The sequence below is a fragment of the Formica exsecta genome, unplaced genomic scaffold (assembly GCF_003651465.1).
Source record: "Formica exsecta isolate Colony F162 unplaced genomic scaffold, ASM365146v1 scaffold272, whole genome shotgun sequence".
NCBI lineage: Eukaryota > Metazoa > Arthropoda > Insecta > Hymenoptera > Formicidae > Formica > Formica exsecta.
Genome location: NW_021849984.1, coordinates 1058356 through 1071662, shown reverse-complemented (window position 1 = coordinate 1071662; position 13307 = coordinate 1058356).

Here is a 13307-nt window from a genome sequence, read left to right as displayed (position 1 = left end):
ACAAACAATAAAATATTTGAATGTTGTGTCATCATACATAATAGAAAATAAATTTTATAATATATTATTTAAGCCAAACTATTTAAGCGATTATTTTTAATAATTTGCATTAAAAAAATATTTTCTTCTTGATATTTATCAATGTTTACTTATGTGACTCATATAAAGGAAAGTGTGATATAAGTGCAACGTGTCAATGATCGTGGCAGCTCGTCACATTGGCGCTATTGCAAAATTAACAACCCATGCTTAGTTTGCGTAAATAATCTCGTAGTAAACACTTCGGTAGATAAGGTATTTCCAATAAAGCAAATTCTGGTGAGAGAATCCACACTGCGTTATATAATGTTCGATATAATAACACTTTGAGTGAGAGCACAGTATATAAAAGGCAATTAAAAAATTATATTCTCACAATCAGTGGAGAGTCAATTTATCTTCTTTCCTAAAAAAACAAACTCAAAACAGACACGTTTTAAGGTGTGTCAACATATCGACCACAACTGACATAGCAACTTCTCTGCATGCAATCCATCGAGTATTTTTTATTTTTGGGATATGGAAAGAAATATATTCGAGTAATCGATACTCAACGTATTACCTTTTTATCTTATGCTTGACTATTTTAATGGGATATCTACGATTTTCATTGAAAAAAAGATAAACATTAAATGCAATAAAATGATACATATTAATTTCTATTATTATTATATTCTTTATATCTACAAAAAGTAATACAAATAAGTATGAATTAATTTCACCACATTCTTGAGACCGCAATCTACGAAAATATGTCATATAATAGAATATCTGCAATAGTTTCAATATTTTTTTTATATCTTTTATCTCGGTAAAATAATTAATATAAATATATATATATATATATGATATATTCACTCTAAACTTTACTCGAACAATATCTCTGCTAATCTCTTTTTTAATAACGAATAAGAACGACAATAAAGCGCAGACTAGACGATTTTTAATTGTGAGTCATCATAGGCGAAAGAAAAAAGGGTGTCACTACCGATTCAGTCCGACTTCCTCGTATTGGGGGAGATCGTTCTTCTTTAACATTCCCCTCGTCTTTCCTCATTATATAACTACGTGACACTCATAATGCATATCCGACATTTATGAAATATATTCAGGGATGTGTTCTAAGCAACAATTATTACTTGCGCCATAAGAGGAAAGTATTTTTCAATGGGGTGACAAAAGACAATTTTTGTCGAAAATAAACTAATTCCAAATACCATTTTAACTTTAATCATCTTTATACATAACAAGAAAATGAGAATTATACGAGATAAAATTCTCTATTTGAAAGATTTTAAATTCTACTTGCAATATTCTATCTACAAGCAAATTATGTTTTTAAATTTAATTTGAATTAAAAACTAATAAGGAGAATATAAGAGAATCAAAAGTGTAAATTAATGCATGACATTTAATGTATAGACGTACAGCATTTAATTCTTCCGTTTATTATTATATTTCGCAAATTCTCTGTTATGCCATTTGCGCTAAACTCTGTAACTCACATCGCAGCGAAACCATCGTTTATTCTTATCGACGGATATTGAGAATCAACTTGTATTTCCTTCCCTAAGTTTCTCCGGTTTGCTTCTATGCATTGATAAGATTAACAGCATGATATTTTTGTGCTTTTGACATTATGGCTCCTGTGCGAGAGAAGTACATTGTTTACGATGTAAATATTTATGATCGTAGTCAGAATCCCAGAAAAAAGAGATACAAAGATATGAAGAATCATGTAAATACAGTATTATGTCTACTTTGGTGTACGAACTTATCGTAATCTTCTTTAGTGAGATTAATAAATATTTGCGGGTTTTAATATCGCGAATTTTGATACATACAGATGTCACTCTGTACAATTTAAAGATAAAAAATAAGTAATTCCGCGACTGCACGCAATATATAATTTTATATAATATGATCATATTTTAATATAATATTTTGCGATATTTTATCTTCCTCGATATAAAAAAATCATAATAATATAAAATTATATTTTGCATATTTAAAAATATCATATAAATTGATTTATTGAATAAAACAAATCTTCTCGTAAAAAGACAAAACGCAAATATTTTTTTTGTATATTCATTAGAAATATCTTAATTGGCATTGACTTCGATAAAATGTATAAAATGACTTGGCATTCGTGCATCAGCAATTACCGGTAATATTATAACAGTTTGTTTGTTTATTGTGTGCTTCCAATGTACTCGAAATAATTCACGCGGCATGGATGAAAGAATTTCTTATTAGGAACGGCCGGCATGCACGTGCCGAAAAAGTTACTTTCGAAAATCATTATTGATACGAGTCATGTAACGGTATTACATTATTTTACTTGCCAAGTGTGCCCCGAGTTTACACCGAGCTTCGGCGAAATCACTTCGTAACATCACGAGAATCGGTGCAAGAAGGTACCTGTGTTGAGTGTCGCGTACAAAACGCGTGCATCGCTCTGGTCCTGGCTCGAAGTGGATTGTCGTCCATCCTTTTTTACACGATGAGGAATCAGGGCCCTGAGGCTCCGCGACGACGACGACGATGGACGACGATGTAAGGTGGCTCGAGCCATCTGCCCTCGACCGGATTGCGGCCCCGCGGCCCCGCGACCGAAGGAAGAAAGAAAGAATGATAAAGAGTGAGAAGGGAAAAAGGGGAAAAGGGAGGCATAAAAATCAGATTCCGAAAGAGCGTTACCCAGCTGGCACGCGTCTACTCGCAGCCCCATTATCGTTAAACAGGATCACACATCGCGAGGACTCTCCGAGACGGGATTTTTTCGTCCATCCTCTCCTCCACCGCTCGTCTGATCTTTCTTTCCTCCTCCGTCTTCCTTACCCTTTCCCTCCCTCCCTTTCTTAACTCCCCGCTCTCTTCTTCAAGCTCGTGCTGCTCTTGCTGCTCGGAAGCACCTGCCGCCACCATCCCGATGTTTTCGTCTTGAGGATGCCCGAGGATGCACAACACAACTCAGGGCCTCGCGACCTCGACGAAAAAGTGCTCGCGAATCGAGAATGTAAACGCAAACACTCGAATTGCAACTCGACAGCTTGCGTAACAAATCGATCGATATCGATCGCAAGTTTATCACTGGTTCTCACAAACAAACCAACTCACGGGGGAAGTCTAATTGGAATGTCGTTAATCTTCTTTGTGCTGTTTTCACGTGCCGCTACACAAAATGGAATGGAGCGCAGTGTTCTCGAATTCGGGACCTTTGTGTGCGCGCGCGATGCGTAATCCTTCTTCCTTCTTCCTGGCCTAAATCCCCCTAATGATCCCGAGCGGATCCAAAAAGGAAACTTCTGCGAAGCCGCGCCGCTAATGACCGGTTCGGACATTTTTTCCTTGGCCGCAGGACTTCGCAAGACGGTTTTGGGACATACAAAATTGTCTTGATGAACGTTTCGGAACGTCACGTAATGCACAGATCAACAGCGTTTTCAGGAGCAGCTGCGAATTTCCGCCAATAAAATTAGAGAAAACCATATCATTTTTAAAATCCATCGCTCTCGAGACAACTGTCAGACAAACTTGACCTGATTATATCTTGGCTTTTCTATGGTAAAATTCGACGACTGTTCGATTATATGAGCTTGTATTATAATAGCTTATCTGATTTCAAGCTTATGTTTCTGAAACATACATGTTGCGTGTATTATAAATTGAAATTATATATTCAAATTCTTTCTCACTTTCTTTCTTCTTTAGAAATAATTCTATGACCATAATATTTAATTAACATTAACAAAATTTTTAATAATATAATTTGAAAACTTCTAATAAGAAAAAAAAATAAGAAAAAAATTTAATAATAAAAATTTGAAAATATATGTATAAAAATTGTCTTAATAAGTATATGCTATATTTTTTCTCGCTGTTCGAGTTCTCACTCCGACACGATAAACATATAATAAAAACATAATGTTAATCTCGAACAACTGACCTATTTTTTGTTCTTATCATATTATTTGCAAACAAAAGAAGATATGATAGCATATCACTCTCTATTTATTTCCAAAAGTTCATGACTTTTCCAAATTGCCGAGTTGGACATCTTTCCTTGCAAGTGACATTTGAAGTATTAATACGAAGAAATGGAATGACCTCCAAACTTGCATTTTTATTTATTTGGATGTCTATTATCCCCCCATTGTCTTACTCGCATAATTCTACCGATCGGGCTCGCCGATATTACCAAATTCCTCCCCTTTCCTTCCTTCTTCTTTTCAACCCCTTACATTCATTGGATAATCTCGAAAACGTGCAGGAGGAAAAATATTTTGGTCATCCGCGAATATACGTCTGATTTGCTTGCAAACCTCTCGTGGTTCCAGGAAATGAGAAGTGGACAGAGAGACCGTAAATTCAACGGCTGAACAGCTGGAATACGAATGCACGTACATTCGTGACTTCGATGTACTCCTCGTGAAAGCGATGGGCGGGAAGTGTGGTACACGGTAAGAGGGACGGGGAAGGGGACAAAAGGTGAAAGAAAGGTCCGAAGAAACGTTAAGAGCGGAATATCGCGTCGACTCGAGCTATACATCTACATCCTTTACCCGATGTGTACGCTACGTTTCGCGTACGATATACGATATGTTATCCGATATTTTGGCGAGTGTCTCTCCATTCTTGGGATAGCATCCGTATATACCAGCCTATCTCTTTTTTTATCTTTTAACACACACTAATAACTTTAGTAATAATTCGCGCAGCAAGTACAATGACACACATATTTGCTCACATATATTTATATAGATATTAAGAATGTTGTAGTATCCTTATGCTTTTTTTCGTACTTTACAGTTTAAATATTGGTCATAAAAGAATGAAAAGAAATCACAACAGAATAAACAATTATAACTTTTAAAAAATAGATAAAACGCATTTTTTTTAATAGCTAGAAATATGTGGACAGATGTGTAATAGAGAGCCTTTCTTGTTATTAATATGTTAATAATAAGAAATAATATGCGTGTCAATGTAAATCTAACTGATTTGTCTACAAATGGCAAAGGACATCGCGTAATATTATTTCAGCTGACATAAAAATGTGCATACAGTTGTCTTCTCTCACATTCTACTCACTCTTTTTTATTCTTTAAAAAAAAGTTTGCATATACCATCTCATATATAATTAAAAATAATAATAAATAGCAAAAACAATTATTATAAATTAATGCATAATTAGTTTATAATTATGTATTTGAGTTATCAAGCTAGTCAAAACATAACATTCATAGCACATAATATCTCCAGCATAACAAAATAATTTTATTTAATTAATACTAATTTTAAGATTTTATTTTAAAAATTTAATATTTGGTTTTTTTGAGAGGGAATATTATGCTTATAAGCGTGCATAATCGTCGCTTAATATTTTGATTCCCAGGCACGTCTGTTGCAATATCCGCACACATTCGAAATGACGTGATGAGTGTTTTTCTAATCCCTTGGATATATTCGCGACTGCGATATAACACGCGGAAGATGCAATTTCCGACACGTATTTCCACCGGAAGCGCGACTCGGAATGATAAGTAGCGTTAAGCTGGAGGGTGTCAAACTAGTCGATGAATATATTCTTTCTCTCTCTCTCTCTTCACTTTATATCATTTTCGATTATTTATATCTTTATTTGCACACGCTATTTGCCTTTTTCTTCCTCTTATTCCTTTGTATTATAAGTATTTATTAATACACACACACACGCACACGCACACACACACACACACACCCACACACCTGCACATACATTACATTTATTAATTTATTTATCTCTTCTCATTTATTTAAAAAAATATACATTGCTTTTAAAACAAAGTTTAAAATTTTAAAATAGAAATGTAATCGTGGAAAGTAAATTAAGATTCTGACACGATTTTTTTCAGATTTTAAAATGTTAATTTAACATGCTCAAATATTTCATAAACACTTTTATCGATCATAATTTATCCTTCTTATAACTTGATGATGAATTTTAGATCATTTTCGCTATGTATTTTATTCTGCTTCTGCTCTCGTGCCAATATCCGATTACACAGAATGTCTATCAAGAATGGAAAAATTTGCATGTAAATTTTAATTTTTGATACTCACACAGCAGATGTTTTGCAATTGACTTTCGTCACAATCACTTGCCGTAAGCTATGAACATTTATAGAATCCAATGTGCTTCTTGAAACCGTAGTTGTGTTATCCTGGGTAAGAAAGAGTTATCTCTGCTTCTATCAAGAAGCAGCGATAAGGACTATTTCACACTAATAATGCTGTCTTATTTTTCCAATAAATTATATATAAGCATCTCGCCAAATTTTATCAACTCTCTTGAAAACTCAACAATTAAATTTATCTTTACACAGAAGTTATATAATCTCTTGATTTCTCACGTTTTCAGTTAATACAAGAGATAAGATTTATACATTTTTATGATTACGATATAAGAGATTAGATTAGATAAACGAAATTATATAAACGATATAGCTCTGAATTTGACATTTTTCAATTATCCAGTATATTTTCCAAGCACATTACGAAAAAACGGCAATCAAAACATCATTAGAAACTTGATATAAATCTCAAGTAAAAGATAAAAGTCAATGAGACTCTTAAAAAATCCGCATAAAGATCAACTCGAAGAGTTGCACCGACGATCGACAAAAGGAAAATTAGTTGCACGTTTTCGCCGTGTGACGAAGCGTCGTTGCATTATTCAGGAAGCAGCCTCCGCCTTTTCTTCTAAATTCTTTACGGATGAGGGAACGCGTTCAATTGGCCATTCACGAGCACAAACGGAGGAGAAAAGGAAAGCTAACTTTCCATAGATCATATGAAATTTGTGCAGGTGTAATGGATATCACCTAACGAACGACTTGATCTTACGAAACTGACATAAACACGAGAAAAAAAAAGATATCCGTATATGAGGCTAATATTAACATCACAAAGGCTACTCAAAGGCCGTTCCAGGACGACGCATTGCTCGAACTAGAATAATGAAGGAGAAGTAGTTTTATGTTTGCAATCTCTCTCCATGAGCCTTGAGCGGTAGAAAATAGCGCAATTAGCAGCCACGTCACAAAAATGGTTTTTTGGGAGAAACAAACGGCCTCTCTTTGCCTTTTAATGTTCCGTTGCCGAGAGAAATTCAAGAGGCAATTTCGCACTCTTTCAAACACACTCTCTACGGATTCCCGATAAATCTTCCCATCAGTCACACTTGTGAAATGTTTCTACATACGCATGACTCTCCCCTTGTTTTGGTCATATTTATTTTTGCTACACTTCCTCTTCCCAGTCTGTAATCTCTTGTCAGAGATGTGGTGACCTCTCTATATATATCTACCTACGGTGTGCGCTTTTTTATAGTTTTCCGCAAACATATGGGACCTACAGTTTAACGCCGATTCCAAACTGCTAGATTAAAAAGGTTCTCTTGGCAAGATACTCTTAGTGGTTTGCTATTGCTTTTCGAGAGGTGATGATTAAATATGTTCGATGTTTCTGGCTAGATTTGAATCCGAAACCTTCGGCACAGGAAGCAGACGCACAATTCTCTGCGCCATGATCGCACACACATACATAAAAATAACAAGTATAATGCACAAATATCTTTTGTGATAATATCTGCTATTAGAACCTCATCATTTTTTTAAAACGATAGCTTTTATGTAAAAAAGGGAAATCAATTTCCATTATATTTTAAATTGAAAGCAGTTGATTTAAAATTATAAATTAACAATTAATTTTTAATTTTTATATGACACAAAAATTTATCCTGTTTCATAGAAAGCTAAAGAGACTCCTTTCTCAGTTTTAACATTAGAATTCGCGATATTTCCTTCATACAAAGTACAGATATCCATCTTTCATATGCATTTATAAAAGACTCTACTTATGTTAATTGCTTTTTAAATAATTACGTATTCCTCTTTAAATGTTTTTTTTTTATTCTGTTATTTTAAATATATTACAAAAATTAGTACCTAAAAATTTGTTTTAATTGCTGAAAAAGAAATTGATTAAAAATGCAAATTTGTTATTATATTATTTTTTTTGAAAATAGACACATGTACAGGATATAAATTATAGCGTTATATCTTTTATCTTTTTTTATAACTAATTCATCATGCGACATCGGTACGCTTTGGTGCATCGCGTTCGTTGCACTATTTCGCGCAGTTAGAAGTTTATTGACCTCGTTTGTCCACAAATTACTTTCATTATTTATCGTGGGCATTGTAATTTTTTCGCTAATTTCCTCGGCACAAAATACCTATATCGATCGACCGGAGTTGAGACAATGCATCTTGCAACACGTTGCATCACATTACGCAACGTTACGCCAATTGTGATAGTTCATGAGGAAATATCGTCGCCTGCATCTTTGTGAATGCGCGATTTCGTTGCCAAGGAACTTTGAAACATCTACAAATTCCTATTCAAGGATAAAGGAAATAATATGACAAAGAAAACTAATCTTATCCATCTTATTGTTAACGTGGAGCGCTCGAATGTCTTTGAAAGATATTATACGGTATCAATTTTGTCACGCCAAAATCTTCTTTCTAAGAATTATCTATAACTTAACAATATTTTTTAGTATTTTGACAAGAAAACACATAGGTATATTGAAATAATATAAAGCTAGGCAGGGAATAAATTGTATTACATGTATATATACGTTAAATTTATACGATTTCTTTTTTTCTTATTTAGTCTTCTGATTTTTCTCTAAAATCTCAAGTACATCGCTTCAGATTCCAAGTAACACAAAAAATTTGTGATGTTAAATGAAGGAATTAATGATGATATTAAAATTGAAGAAGTTCAGAAGTAGACGCCATTAATCAGGCAGCAAACTTTATTACCCGCTGGCATCGTGTTACGAATTATCTAAAAAAAAGGCGGAGAAGGGAAGCTGCCCTATCGAGGCAAAGAAGTTTCCTGTGACTAATGGAAGAACACACACACGGCATCTTCTCCTTGCGTGGGGTCCATCGAAGATACGTCGCAGCATCTGTTTCTCGGTTGCAAGTAATCTTTTCAAAAAGACTCTTTTTCTTTTCTTCTGATTTTTTGCCTCCATTGGATTCAATAAAAGAAAAAAAGAACACCGTTCTCTCTTAAGCAGAACTACTTTCATAGGATAGTCGATTAATAGGGCTATTCAACGTGTTTACGCTTCTCGAGGAAGCGCGAATATTTATGTATAAATACATCGATCATGTTTAGTCATCCATCGAAAAATTGTTACGAAGTGTGTGAAGACACGAACGGCTTATGTTCAAATATGGAAGCAGCTTATTCAAAATTATTCGGAATTTATCGTCATCTCTTATATGTATAAGACAAAAGCAGCTGTGTTAAATTAATTCTAGATAACGTAACTGAAATGTAACGCTCTTTAATTTAGTCATGTTACAAAGGATTCTCTCTTTTTCATGCGTATAAATATTATATATATTCATTATTATAATATATGCAAACTGTTATGCGATACGTTTTTTAGACATTTTACAGTTGCTTTGTTTCTACATACAGTTTATTTTTAAAATTTTTATATGTTAAAAATATATATTAACATGTCTCTCTCTCTCCCTTTCTCTCTGTCTGTCTGTCTCTCTCTCTCTCTCTCTCCCTCTCTCTCTCTCTCTCTCTCTTTCTCTCTCTCTCTGTCTCTCTCCCTCTCTCTCCCTCTCTCTCTCCCTCTCTCTCTCTCCCTCTCTCTATCCCTCTTTCTCTCTCCCTCTTTCTCCCTCTCTCTCTCCCAAGCTGAATCTCTCTCGTCTCCCTCTCTCTCTCTCTCTCTCTCTCTCTCTCTCTCTGTCTCGAGTTTATAAAAAATATTTGTTAAAATGTTATTTGATATCAATGTAAAATCCAATATGCAAAATATTATCCAATTCTTTCTGTGATTTTAAATAAGATTTGATTTTATGCAAAATATATACAAAACTCAAAGAAATTACATGATATATACAAAAATGGGAGAAATTAGATGACTGAGAATATTTATAATAAAATACCAAAAATTAGATATAAATCTAAATAATTTTTAACAAATACGTAGATTATAATATGCATGAGTAACAAATCATCTGTATTTAGCATATGCTTATTTCAATTTGCAAGACGAATTCCATCTGAAAGTTATCGAAACAAAGCGTGAGCGTCGACTACTAGGCGTAGCCTCTCTCGCGCATTATAAGAAAATCCACGGCTTGATGGGATCCCCAGCAAAATGCGACCTAGCTCAATCCACCGATCTTCGGCCCAGGGTGGAACGAACGCGGCTGGAGCGGCGCGAGCCTTGCGAGCCACGCAAACGGCCGGGAGCAATCGGGCCGGCAAGGAGCAGAGCCGTGAGACTTCATGGGGAAATATCTCGGAGAATAAAGGTATGGGGATGTCTGTCTCCATGGTGATCCCATCGAGCGGCGGCTCTTGGGACGCAGGGCGGGAAAACGCCCTTCGCGCGTGCTTCCCTTTCCGCACGCCGCGCCGCACCTCGTCGCGACGCGCTGTGCCGCGTCGCGTCGCAACGCGTCGGGATGCGCCGGGGGTCAAGAAACCCCCCTTCACCCCGCGGAAGGGATGCCCGAACAAACGCGATGGAAGAAATGGGATGAAATGGGAAACAAACTCGATTCTCTTGAAGGAATGGGTCGCGACGCGACGCGGCGCAGTGATGGCAAGGTCAGCCCGAAAAGCGAAAATTCGAACCGATTCATCGAGTGGGCTATCTTAACGAGTACTAATAAATAAAACGCTGGCATTTTTCTAAAAAAGGTATTGTCTTAGAACTTTGATTGCCGTATATAATTATAATATTTATCTTATATGACATATATTTGTTTTACGCATTCTTACTATCAAAAAAAAATTTTATTTATATAGAAAATTGGTTTGCGGTAAAATATAGGTACATAATTAGCATTACATATGACTAGTAAAATAGCTAACATTATACATGACTAAATAATTAACATTATACATGACTACATATTCCATATTTTACGTACACATTTTCACGCATTCTCGAATCGTACATGATGCAGGAAACACCTTTCTTAAAAAGTGAAATTTTTTTTTATCTAGCGATAATTTTTCAGGGGGAAAAAATTAAATGTTTCTTCGGATTATATCCCTCCTTCTGAAACAGTTGTATTACAATATTTTTGAACCGTAACGGGCTATTTTCAAATATGCTTAATTAATGCGCATGACGCAATTTCCTTTCTCCACGCAACAAAATTTAAGATAACTTTCGTCTTGACTTCTCTTATCATAAAAGCTTATTGAAAAAATTAATTTCCTATTACAATAATAGGAAAGGATTGACATTATTTCAATTTAACAAAATTCTTCTCGAAATTTTTTCAAAATTTTTATAAAAGCTCTATTAAGTATAATCTCTATTTTAGAAAAGAGAGAGAGAGAAAATCTTTCTTTCAAATACAATTGATTAGATGACGTAATGTCTCTTTTCCACTTTTGATACTTTGATACTCTAATTCGTTTTCGCAACTGAAAGCGATTAAACCTTTTTTTATCAGGTTTCGTTGCGGTAGGCCTTGGTAAGCGCCATGCTTCGCATCTATAGCGATTAATGGATGAAACAGCTGTGTCTGCACTGCCAACGATAATTGCTATTTATGTGAAAAATACAGGTGTTTTAACGCAGTTGTAGGTAAATGAAGCGATGACTCTATCTACCCGAAATGATATCATGTTACGTAATGAGGAAGAAATATGTCTGGAGTACAGAATAGAGGAGGTGATTTGAACTTGAGTCGATGAGTGGCATCAACTTATCACGTGCAAAGTGTTTAACAGAAGATAACGATTGCTCTACATTTTTTGGTTCAACGGAGTGATTCAAGCCGGAATTTTAGATATCAATTTACTGCGCTGGATAGCAAAAATCCAATCATCGGAGTCGATATTAATCGAGATTTACTGATTTTTTTTAATCAGATATATAATGTATTAAATAATTTTACTCTCTTTAAGATATATTTATTTCTTTCTTCATGTTAAATCAATTTTTATTATTATCTGTCAATCGATTGATATTTAGTTATATTTGCTGGTTTTACGCGCGCTCTTTATGAACGAGATGAGAATCGCGCGCAAATCTCCCCTCTGCACGGCGATTCTAACGCATCTGTATTGATCCTTGAATTTTAACTTTCTTTTTAAGCATACAATTATGATGTTTGAACGAACAATTATGTTTGGTTTGTGTAAGCGTTGATTTTAATTAACAGCGTACATTAAATAAACTAAAAATGGAAAATTTGCATACATAAATAAATGGCTAAATGTAAGAAAAATTTTGTTACATTACAAACAATTCACGAATTTATATTAGCACGGTAGAAACACAGACGCTTTCATTCATGGATCTATCTTCTTTAAAAAAGAAAGCATTAAAGAGAATATATTTTTCTGCTATCTAGATTTGTATAACTCTTTTCATTAGCTTTTTTGTATAATTGATAGTGTGAAATCGAAGACTAATCAAGTTATATATCTCCCACTGAATTGTTGTATTGAAAAGAAAAAAGAAGAGATTCCTTGAATTGTCGTATTAAAAAGGATCAAGAAGAGATTTCGGTAAATATGCATATTAGGTTACACCTCACCGATGACTTTGACCTTGACATATGTTGTCAAGGACATGACCCTGAGTAACTTTTCTTTATAACTTAACCGGCGGTCTCTTATAGTTTCTGAGATATTTAAAGTTATGATTTCACAATTTTAATGATTTTTCTATTATAAAATAAAGAAAAATAAAGATTGTTTACATTGTATTTACGTAGATCAGACGTGGAAAAAGTGTTTCTTTACATTTCCAGAGACGAAGCTCTTTGGGTTTTTTTTACTTTCCACGCAAAGCGAGGTTCAACGCAAACCTATGTGTCTAGTTTTTTTATAATGGAGCCCACTGCGTCCACGCATATACTTTCCCATCCACACAACAATTGTGGGGCAAACTTCGCTTTGTTTTGTAAAGCATATGCGTGCACACAGTGGGTTCCGCCCCCCTACGAGGGGGCTCCACTTCCGGAAGATATAACCTACCCCAAACCAAATTTTAGTTTTAAATCAAAAATAGGTTTGGGTTAGGTTATATCCTCCGGAAGTGGAGCCTCCCCGTAGGGGAGGCGGAATTCACTGCGTCTACGCATATACTTTCTCATCCATGCAACAATTGTGGGGCGGACTGTCTCTCTGTCTCTATATTATTA